Raw genomic sequence first — 10,857 nt, forward strand, 5'->3', positions numbered from 1 at the left:
TGTCATGTCACGGCAGTTAAAGAAAGGCTGCCAGTGCTGAATGCCCCCCCCCCCCTTTGCATATGCACCCCCCTGCAAAAAGTTCTGCGGACGCCCTTGTCCGTGACACGCTTGCGATAATGCTTTAACTACATGCTGTGGACAAGGCGGCTGCGTACCTGTCAGGTCTGTCAACCGCGGTCCGCGGCTCCCTCCTTAGGCTCAAGTCGAGACCGCGAAATGCGTACAACCCGTAAACACACTCGGTAACGTTCCCGAGTGTTGTTTTTCTGTGAATTCTGACAGATATGGACATACCGTGAAGCGCACAGCAGCCAGAACCAAGGTCGATTCAAATAGGTCGCGAAGCTTCGGGCGAAAAGCGGTTCAGAACCTATTGCCAACGACACCAGCAAGGGGAATTATGAGTGCTGCGATTGAAGCGCGACTATGTTTGGAGGGAACAAACACTAATAGCAAAAAACCAAGTTTTATTGAAACGTAAAGCAATCTTTATGTTTTACAAATTACATTTATTTCCCGAACAATATTATGCAGGCGCAATGTGCCAAGAATGTGCGACAGTGTTTAATTCTTTCGAAAAACCTTTTTCTAGCGCCCCCTGAAGAGAGGCGCACGTCATTGTTATTCAGTGCAGCCCTTGCGGTGCCTCGAAAGGCGCGCTCGTAAGTACGTCTGCGGCGACACGCCCCCTCAGGTGTTCTGGTATTTCGCGCTTGCACGCGTTCTGTCAATTATTGTGGTGAGAACTTGATTCTGATGTGGGCGAAGTTGCGAGCTGCGTTTCATCGTTGGTGAACGTGTTGGCTACGGTGTTCAACGGACAACGGCACGAGGCGGCTAACATTTCACGCCGAGCGCTTTCCTCGGTACTCGCGGAAACGACGAAACGATGTGTTGTTCCAAGGATGCAATAGCAACACGCGTACGCCTGGCGAGCCCTCGCTTCTAGATAAGACACCGGGGCAACGGTTCGGAGTAGTGTGCTTGCTGGATTTTCATGAATCAGTATTTCTGCTGCCCGGTTTCCTTCGTGAACACGCCGTGCGTACTATATTTCCTGTTATCGGTGAGCAGATCATATATAAGTTATTTGTCGCGCTGCAATCACTACATTTCGCATGTCTTCATACGTTACACGTAAGGTTAATTTATTGGAACAAAAGGCAAAACATAGTGCACGTAGTGTACGCACTATTTGTACTTATATGACACTTGTTGCTCATTGTGTATAGGGTGTGACAAAATTAGGTTATTGTGACCATTGACTAAAACTGAAGTATCATTATTTGGCGTGACCAGGCGTCATTTCTTCTCGTTAGAACTGAAGGACACATGCAACGCGCTCTTTAAGTCCCCTGCGCATGTGCGAAGCAAATAAGCAACGCTGCTAAAGTGTTCTAGAAAGGGGTAGTGGGCTGACTGGAGGCCGTGCACTGACGCACTTTATGTCTCACCTGGTAGATGGCGCCACCACCACCTGCAATGTAAGCGACGCGTTGCTGCCCTCAGCGCGAAGGTTAGTTTGCCAGCGCTTCAAGCACAAACTACTCTTGTGCAACCTCATAGCCATTTTCGTTGCTTTTTTTTTCTTTTGCGTGAGCATATTCTTGCTTTGGCCGTTGTTCTGGCGCATGAAGTATCGCTAAACATGTGCGCGTCATCAGCGGGCGCCGGATGCAATATATGCTGTAAACCGCCAGTGTTGTATTGCAGTAGCGAGCTCTCGCTTAAAAAAAAAAAAGATCTCGCAGTTTTATTGCGTTTAGATAAATAATTAATTTATGGGGTTTTACGTGCCAGAACCACTTTCTGATTATGAAGCACGCCGTAGTGGAGGACTGCGGAAATTTCGACCACCTGGGGTTTTTTAACGTGCACTGACATCGATTGCCTTTAGATAAAAGAGACTAATATTTTCATGCTAGCATTTGTACTCGGTAGTCTCTTTAGTGAGGTCATACTCTCACTAAATAAAACAATATTACTACAAACTTAAGCACCTTACGCGCTCTCAGTTGATATATTCTCCTGAAAAGTACAAGAAAATGTGTGGGAGTGCACAGCAGGAAAGACCTATCCTAATCATGCCCAAGAAATAAAAGACCGAAATTAAGGGTAGACCATGCAATCAGATTTTGCTTCTTGAAGACCCCTCACATGCTGGAAATTATATTTGGGTAAGAAATTGCATGCAGACACCGCTATCAGTTGAGTGCAAAATTCAGTTAGCAATTCTGCTGACACTATAATATGCCTCAAAGGTTCATATGCACTCTTTTCTACAGAACTATTTGTCCGCACTCCTGTATTTAGAAAAATGAATTTGTAATGAAGGTGTGGAAAAATGTAGACAACAATCGTTCGCGGAAATAAGTGAAAAGTTTATTTGGTGGGGCAGCACAATGACCTCATATACTCCACAAAAGCCATGCGTATCAATCACTTTCATTTTTTTTTTCAAAGTGAAAACAGATGGAAAAAAGCTGAAATAGCTTGAAGAGGGCCTTGCCCCATTTTGTACTTATCAGCGTGTGCGGCAAAAAGCATGTCTCCTAAAACAGCCCAATAGATGCTAGAAAAATACTCACAAAGAGACGCTAAATATTTTCAATAGCATACTTAGCATAGCATAAATTTAAAAAGTTCACAAAAGCACATGAATACTCAACACATATTGTTCACACATTAAGTGAAGACACTGAATCGGAAGAAATACTAAAAAAATGACAAATAATAGACACATTTCCATTCAAACGCATGCATTTTTATACAGATCTACTGACGTTCTGGTAGATCATATTAATCGCACTGTTGATGGTACGCCAGGGACCAAAGCCACCATTCACAATTGAATTAAGGGTTTATTGCTATAGTATGCATGGCGAGTGGCAATTAACATACTATCTTGCTTGTTTTTCAAATCTGGCATTTTCTTGTATTTGGGTCAGTGAAACAGAAAAAGAATATTCAGAGAAGATTCATACTTCAAGTTTAACCTACACTTGTAAAATCTAAACGCAGGAACAATAATAAAATTTAAAAAATCTTCTATAGCAAGGAAAAAAAAATTAAGTGCAGCGGCTTATCTTGAAGTGCTTTGCTTTTTGGCGTTTGCCTGCTCTGTCTGTGTTTAGCCCCTTAATGTAAAAATGAAGTCGCGTAACAACATAGAATTGGATTATTTTTTGAGAGAGCATTGAGGCATGGCTTCGGCACCCAACCTCTTGCCAAAGCCTTGCTTTCACAATGGTCAGCACATCTAAAATGCTGTCTGCACGGAGTTCTTCACATGAAAAGCAGCCCGTGAACAAGCCTTGCTACCAATCTACATTATTCACAACTACAGGAACTGAAAAATGAAACGTATTGACGAAGCAATGCTCGGCCGAAAACCTGCAGCGACGACGAAACACAGCAGCAGCCCTACAGTATGGTACCTACAGCAGCGGGGCGAAGGCGCGAAGGCTCCCATTGCTGACGATGGTAGCGCCGCCATGCGGGCACTCAGGAAAACGAAAACTCGTTTACATTTTTTGCGCCGCGGCAACGTACCCTCTCCCCGGAGAGTGGGCTCACTACCCAAAATATTCTAGAACACTATAACGCTGCAGACATGAGAGGTACGCTGTTGCCTACATTATTCACGCTGCGGAAGATGACACGAACGCAGAATAAAAGCTCTAAGAATAAAGTTTCCTGGTAAAACCAAGGCGAATTGCATGACGGTACACTTAAACACCGCTGTTTAGTCACGGGTCGATATTAGTTTAGCTAGCGTTGACTTCAAGCGCATTCGCCAAGGGCTTGCCGGCTCGCCGTAGCGCGACCCGTTAGCGATCAAGGGCCTAAGAAGAATATTTTGAGGTCAAATTTCGCGCTAGGGCCAACAAAATGACGTCACTTTTTTACCGGATATTGCGTCACATCCGCTTTATTTTTTGTTCCGCCGGAAGTGTTCCCTCCTCACACAGATGGCGCTAAGCCCCATGAGCAGCTGATGAGCAGCCATTTTCTGAACGTATGGGCTTCTATGGAAGCTTCGCTACCATTTACATTTACCTTGGCCAGAACAGCCCTGCACGATACACTTTTGCCAGGTGTATCATCGCAGCCGCATAAGATTAGGAAAAGCATAGTCGAAGTCGCGGCTGTGTTAATGAACCGTGACCAAGCAGAAAGAAGCACATGCGCCATGACCGAGCGACGCTTTAGTTCACGCTAGTACAATGAAACCCTTTTGGCGCGTCTAAGACTTATATCAACAATGGAAAAAAGTTCTATCGACAATGGCAACGGTGAAGAATTCTCCGCATATATGACAATGCTATCTACAACGTAAGCGTGCTCGCTATGCCTCCGCACAAGGCTTATGCCAAGAAATGCGGTGCTGCACATTACAATGACAACCGCTTGACAAGGCTAATCCTTTCTGCTGGGTAAGCCGCCCCAAAACATAACCGATGAACCGGCGTCGGAGACAATTTCTCGCGTTTTACAGCTGCCGCTAATTTCTTGCGACGGTCTTCGTAAACAACTAATGAAAAAAAAAAACTTATTCCATCCTTCTCCTGCCCTCCTGCGCAAATAACTGTGGCACTGCTCGTAGTTACATCGTTTTTTCTTCTTTGCACGACGACAAACAGCGCACGCACCAGCGAAAACACAGCACCAACTGCGGTAGGCACGGCGGCTTTTGCCTACCGCGCGAAACTAAACGCCTGACGACAGCGCCACCGCATTTTCGTGACGTATGTCCGGTGGAATTCGTCTATAGTACTCTCCACACACTCTTCTATTTACACGTCGCCTGGGTAAAACAGGAATGCCAGAGCGGCGCCCCATGGCATTCGTACAGTGCAATACAGAACCGAAACCGAAACACAACAATGAGCTCGTGCAGAGCATAGAGTTTCCTAAAATTAACTAGAGGGGACTCTGGCACTGCGATCGTTCAGCTACCATGGGAATGATGGGTAGTACACAAATTTGCCTAGTCTTCGTGCTTGCGGCTTCAAACGCACTTGCGGCTTTGTTTATTGCTGTGTTTTGGCGTTCGTTTTGGATAAAAGAATAGACCGTTGTGAACTTCGTGACCACGTTTGATTTGGTGAGTCTAAAAAAGTTAAAGTGGTGAAGTAAAACTGCTGACTTTTGCTGAACTTCGTTTTGCGACAAAGCGGATGCAGCCGACGCGGAGCCAAACGGAGCCGTAAGAACGAAGTTTAGACAAATTTGTGTACTACCCATCATTCCCATGCTGGCTGAAGCGTCATACGTTGCAGCTCCCATAGACACTAGCGCCAGAGTTCCCTCTAGTAAGTATTGTAGGAAATTCTATGGTGCAGAGGGCACGGAGGAAGGCAAGTTTCAGCGCAGTCGCATTTTCAGCGCAGCTTAAGAAACTAGGGTCTTTAGAATTAGGTATGTATGCATTTTCCATTAAAGGAACACGCCTCCTAATACTTACCTAGTGATGTTGCGCCTCAGATATGCGTGATATTTACTTTTTGATCGACAATGTTCACAAGTATGAACAGGCGTACCAGTTCAAGGTGGCTGGCCCTTGGGCAAGTGGTTCAACTTTGGCCGAGTGGCTGAATCGAGTGACGTGCAGACAAACAGAAAGACAGACAGACCAAAATTTCTCCGTTTAAGTATCCCAAGAAAGACTATCGTCTTTAATACCGCTACCCACCACAGACGCTCGCGTGTTCCTCTGCTGGCAGATGCGCGCACTCCTTGCGTTTTCACCTCGGACGCTGAGGAAGGGCATTCGGAGATGTGGACAGACGAGCGACGAACGCAGCGTGGCGAAGGAAAGAGCGAAACGAGCAAACGCGTGTAACTCCGCTATAGCGAACGCTGTAGACTCACGCACAACCGCAATGCCACAACTAAATTTCGACCTCTGGCTGGTTTAGGGGCTCTTTAACAATTGAAGGCAAACTGCACATCTTTCTTTGCAGTCAGGCATACATCATAGAGCTCAGTATTCGTTTCAACAAAGAAAACCACAAAACAAGCATCAAAACCGCATGGTGGATGATGAGGGCTAGGTTTTCTTTGTTAGGCACAATATTAATGAGAACTAACAGACGATAATACCAAGGAAAGTATAGGGGACGTTATTTTTTGTAAATAAGATATAAATGTGAAGAAAGTAAAGTGGACGAGAAGATAACTTGCCGCCGGCAGGGACCTAGCCCTTAAAAGTCACCTTGATTCTTTCGTTCATAGCGAGGGTCTCGTTCTGGCAGACTTGATGCCTTCAGGTAGTATGCGAGGGATTATTGGTCAGCTGCCAGCTCGTAAAAAGATCACGTGCTACGTGACACCAACAGGCAGAAAAAGAGTGTTCCACACTCGCCGTCATGGCTGCGATCGGCGCTGACTAACACTCCTAGGTTTAAATGCACATACATACCCCATAAAGTGGACGAGAGGATGACCGCCGCCGTAGCTCAGTGGTAGAGCATCGGACGCGTTATTCGAAGGTCGCAGGTTGAGTCCCTGCCGGCGGCAGGTTATTTTTTCGCCCACTTTACTTTCTTCACATTTATATCCTAATTACTAAAAATAACGTCCCCTATACTTTCCTTGGCATTATTGTCTGTTAGTTCTCATTAATATTGTGCCTAACAAAGAAAAACTAGCCCTTAAAGGGACACTAAAGAGAAACAATGAATTGGTTTAGATTGATAAAGTGTGCTCGGAGAACTCTTGTGTAGTTTATTTCACCAGCATAGGTTTATTATTGGAGGAGAAAACAAAGTTCAAAGTTTCATTTTTAAATTTCGCGCCGAACTTTGTAATTCGTGACGTAAAATACTTCAAAGAGCATTTAACGTATTTTGGCGCCACTGGCTTGACGAAATTTCCACAAACTCGCTATGTCAAGTCTTTGGCCCCCTCAGAGGACAATGTACTTCGATTTAACCGATTAGGAACTACGTAGGCCCAAGCAGGCGCCGTCAAAAATATGTGACGTCACGGCAAATGGTGCGGGAATTCCAAGGTGACGTCGCCACCTGTATTTTCTTTTTGCGCGTTTTCTCGCTTATTAAGCGTCTTCGCGCAGAAAGCAAGGTAAATGTAAATGGTAGCGAAGCTTCCATAGAAGCCCATACGTTCAGAAAATACCGGCTCATCAGCTGGATGGATGGATGGATGCTATGAGCGTCCCCTTTATAACGGGGCGGTGACATGTCTGCCACCAGGCTCGAAGAAAAAAAAAAGCTTCCTTGTTTCATGTTGGCCTAATACCTTATCTACATTGATTAAATCTATGTTATTATACCAAAAAAAAATATAAATTCACGGTCTATCTCTCTGCCTCGTAAGGCAGAATGACCTTTTTTTTCCCCAATTATTTATTTTTGTACTTTATCTCTACTTTTCTGCCACCAATACTCTAACCGTCTCTTACTTATTTCTATCGCGGGCGTGTTCAGCTTTCCATTGTTGTCCCTAAAACCCAAGGCTTCATGTAGACTCGTGCCCACACGTATACCTGGGTGAATATCGCCACATTCAATCAGTACATGTTCCATCGTTTCCTTAGTTCCCCCGCAGCATGTACATTGTTCTTCTTCGTTACTGAATCTCGCTTTATAACTACGCGTTCTAAGGCAGCCCGACCTTGCTTCAAACAGTAAAGCGCTTCCCCTTGAATTATCATAAAACCTTTCCCTCCTTATTTCGTTTTTTCCCTTTCGGTAGTTACTCAGAGCCGGCTTCTTTTCCATCGCTGCCATCCAATAAGTCCTCTCCGCCTCTCTGACCTTTCGCTTAATGCTCCTTGTTGCCATATCGCCCGCACTGTTAGCCGTATATTTATTGGTGAGCCTCCTAGTTCTCTTTCTCCACTGCGTGTCAACGCTTTTTCTATACAAATACCTGAGAACCTTCTCTGCCCATCTACTCTTCTTCATTTTCCTCAGCCTCTCTTCGAATCTCATTTTGCTCTGAGCTTCCCGCACTTCAAAGCCTGTCCATCCCATATCACCCTTTACAGCCTCATTTGTCGTCTTCCCGTGAGCGCCCAACGCGAGGCGGCCCACCGTCCTTTGATTTACATCCATTCCTGATTGTACCTCTGACTTCATGCACACCACTGAGTTCCCAAATGTAAGCCCCGGGACCATCACACCCTTCCACAGCCCTCGAAGCACCTCGTACCTATTGTACCCCCATAAAGCTCTGTGCTTCATAATTGCAGCATTCCTCTTTCCCTTTGCTACCGCTGCTTTCTCTTGTACCTCCATATATCTATCCCCCTCATTTACCCATACTCCGAGGTACTTGTACTCGCTTACCCTCGGTATTTTTTGGCCCTGTATGAAGACCGCATGGTCTTCGTGATCATTGAATACCATCAATCCACATTTTGTTGCACTAAATCCTAGTCCTAGGGCCTCACATTCCCTTCCGCATATATCTGCCAGTCGCTGTATATCATCTTGACTGTCCGCAAATAAGACAATATCATCAGCATAAAATAGACCTGGAAGCTTCTGCTCAACCATCGTGCCGACCTGTTTGTGTGACAAATTAAATCCAATGTTGCTACCTTCTAGCGCTTTTTCCATCCTCACCATGTACAGCATGAATAACAGCGGGGACAAAGGGCATCCCTGTCTCAGCCCCTTGCTAATTTCAACGCTGTCCTTGCTACTTATTCCTTCCCATTGTTGTTTTTCGTACATGCGCAGGGAACTTAAAGAGCGCATTGCATGTGTGCTTCAGTTCTAATGAGAAGAAATGACTCCTGGTCACGCCAAAATAATGATATTTCAGTTTTATTCAATGGTCACAATAGGGTGAATAAAGTAGGCAGCAGCGTACCTCTCATGTTTGCAACGTTGCTGATGTTTTTCGCACATGCGCAGGGAACTTAAAGAGCGCATTGCATGTGTGCTTCAGTTCTAATGAGAAGAAATGACTCCTGGTCACGCCAAAATAATGATATTTCAGTTTTATTCAATGGTCACAATAACGCAATTTTATCACACCCTACACAATGCGCAACAAATGTCGTAATAATGCTGCTCATGGGGCTTAGCGCCATCTGTGTGAGGAGGGAACACTTCCGGCGGAACAAGAAATAAAGCGGATGTGATGCAATATCCGGTAAAAAGTGACGTCATTTTGTTGTCACTAGCGCGAAATTTGACCTCAAAATATTTTTGTTAGGGCCCTTATCGCTAAGGGCTTGCGCTACGGCGAGCCGGCAACCCCTTGGCGAGTTCATTGAAGCCATAGCGCTGATAAGACAGGGACCACAGAAAGAGGACAGGACGTGCACGTCCTGTCCTCTTTCTGTGGTCCCTGTCTTATAAGCGCTACGGCTTCAGTGAACGTAACAAACCAACTAGCCCAAAAGTCTGTCCCCTTGGCGAGTGCGCTTGAAGCCAACGCTAGCTAAACTAATATCGACCCGTGACTAAACAGCGGTGTTTAAGTGTACCGCCGTTCAATTCGCCTTGGCTTTACTAGGAAACCTTAGTCTTGGAGCTTATATTCTGCGTTGGTGTCATCTTTCATAGGGTGAATAAAGTAGGCAGCAGCGTACCTCTCATGTTTGCAACGTTGCTGATGTTTTTCGCACATGCGCAGGGAACTTAAAGAGTACATTGCATGTGTGCTTCAGTTCTAATGAGAAGAAATGACTCCTGGTCACGCCAAAATAATGATATTTCAGTTTTATTCAATGGTCACAATATCGCAATTTTATCACACCCTACACAATGCGCAACAAATGTCGTAATAAGTACAAAAAGTGCGTACACTACATGCACTATGTTTTGCCTTAGGTTCCGATAAATTAACCTTACGTGTAACGTATCAAGACACGCGAATTGTAGCGCGACAGATAACTTAGCGATCTGCTCACCGATAGCGGGAAATAAAGCAGGCACGGCGTGTTCATGAACGAAACCGGGCAGCAGGAACACTGATCCATGAAAATCCAGCAAGCACACTACTCCGAACCGTTTCCCCGGTGTCTTATGTAGAACAGAAGGCTCGCCAGGCATACGCGTGTTGCTATTGCATCCTTGGAACACCACATCGTTTCCGCGAGTACCGAGGAAAGCGTTCGGCGTGAAATGTTAGCCGCGTCGTGCCGTTGCCCGTTGAACACCGCAGCCAACACGTTCACCAACGATGAAACGCACCTCGGAACTTCACGAACACCAAAATCAAATTCTCACCACAATAATTCACATAACGCATGCAAGTGCGAAACACCAGAACACGTGAGGGGGCGTGTCGTTGCAGACGAGTTTACGAGCGCGCCTTTCGATGCACCGCAAGGGCTGCACTGAATAACAATGACGTGCGCCTCAGGGGCGCTAAGAAAAAGGTTTTTCGTAATAATTAAACACTATTCTACATTGTTGGCATATTTCACCGACATAATATTGTTCACGAAATAAATGTAATTTGTAAAACATCAAGATTGCTTTGCCCTTGAATAAAACTTGGTTTTTCGGTATTAATGTTTGTTCCCTCCAAACATAGTCGCGCTTCAATCGCAGCACCCATAATTCTCCTTGCTGGTGTCGTTGGCAATAGATTCTGAACCGCTTTTCGCCCGAAGCTTCACGACCTATTTGGATCGACCTTGCAGAAAGCGTGGTGTTTTTGGTATCGTGGAAGACTACTTTACTAATGCGAGAAAAATCGTTTTGCTCTTTAGTGTCCCTTTAAAAGTCACCTTGTTTCCTTAGTTTAACATGAGGTAGATTTTCGTGCATGTAAATGAATGCTCGTTACCCACGTTTTTGCTTATAGGCAAGCAGCAGGGATAATCAGAGTAGAAAAGCTGAGAGTAAACACAAGTTTATTTTGCAT

The sequence above is a fragment of the Rhipicephalus sanguineus genome, chromosome 5 (genome assembly GCF_013339695.2).
Source record: "Rhipicephalus sanguineus isolate Rsan-2018 chromosome 5, BIME_Rsan_1.4, whole genome shotgun sequence".
Taxonomy (NCBI): domain Eukaryota; kingdom Metazoa; phylum Arthropoda; class Arachnida; order Ixodida; family Ixodidae; genus Rhipicephalus; species Rhipicephalus sanguineus.